Source organism: Orycteropus afer, unplaced genomic scaffold (genome assembly GCF_000298275.1).
Source record: "Orycteropus afer afer isolate SDZICR_OR568_19922 unplaced genomic scaffold, OryAfe1.0 scaffold00114, whole genome shotgun sequence".
Taxonomy (NCBI): Eukaryota; Metazoa; Chordata; class Mammalia; order Tubulidentata; family Orycteropodidae; genus Orycteropus; species Orycteropus afer.
Window position 1 is genome coordinate 3,236,393 of NW_006921701.1, and position 776 is coordinate 3,237,168.

General features: G+C 42.5%; 1 protein-coding gene across 1 annotated transcript in view; it reads left to right on the forward strand.

The window, feature by feature from the left end:
* Nucleotides 1–776, forward strand: part of CFAP91 (cilia and flagella associated protein 91) — a 175,113-nt gene that overhangs the window by 72,176 nt on the left and 102,161 nt on the right. The gene's annotated exons all lie outside the window — the stretch shown is intronic.

The window sequence follows — 776 nt, forward strand, 5'->3', positions numbered from 1 at the left end:
GGCGCGGGATCGGGCAGTGTTTCGTTCTGCTGTGCATGGGGTCGCTATGAGTCGGAAACAACTCGACGGCACTTAACAACAACAACAACAACAAAGTATTTGTGCTGGTCCTCTTTTTTCATTTTTCTTTGAGGTTACCCTGTGATTTGCAGTTTTCTAGGACAGTCTGTTCTACCTTGTAGTTGTCTTAACTTCCCTACCATTTAGAAGTTCTGTAACTACACAGTTTTCCCCCTCTTTTTGGCTTGTAGTTGTCCTCATTTTTCAATTGATGTCTCTAGTTCCCTGTTTACAATCTTGTAGGCATATTTACTTTGGATACTTCCATAGCTGGGTTCGTTTCTGGGTTATGTCATCTTATGTGTTAATGGTCAGTCATTGTTTGCTGTTGTTGCTTCTCTATCCAAAGGACTCCCTTTAGCATCTCTTGCAAGGTTGGTCTGGTTTTAAAAAATTCCCTTCTTTTCTGCTTATCTGGAAATGTCCTAATTTCACCATCATATTTGAGGGACAGTTTTGGTGGGGACATAATTCATGGTTGGAAATTTTTCTCTTTCAGGTTTTATATATACCATCCCAGTGTCTTCTTACCTGCATGGTTTCTGCTGAGAAATCCGAGCTTAGTTTTATTGGTTGCCCCTTGTAGGTAGTTTTTAATTTTTCCTATGCTGCTTTCAGGGAGCCCTGGTAGCGTAGTGGCTAAGGCACTTGACTGCTAACCAGAAGGCTGGCGGTTCAAACCCACCAGCCACTCCTCGGAAGGAAGGTTGGGCAAT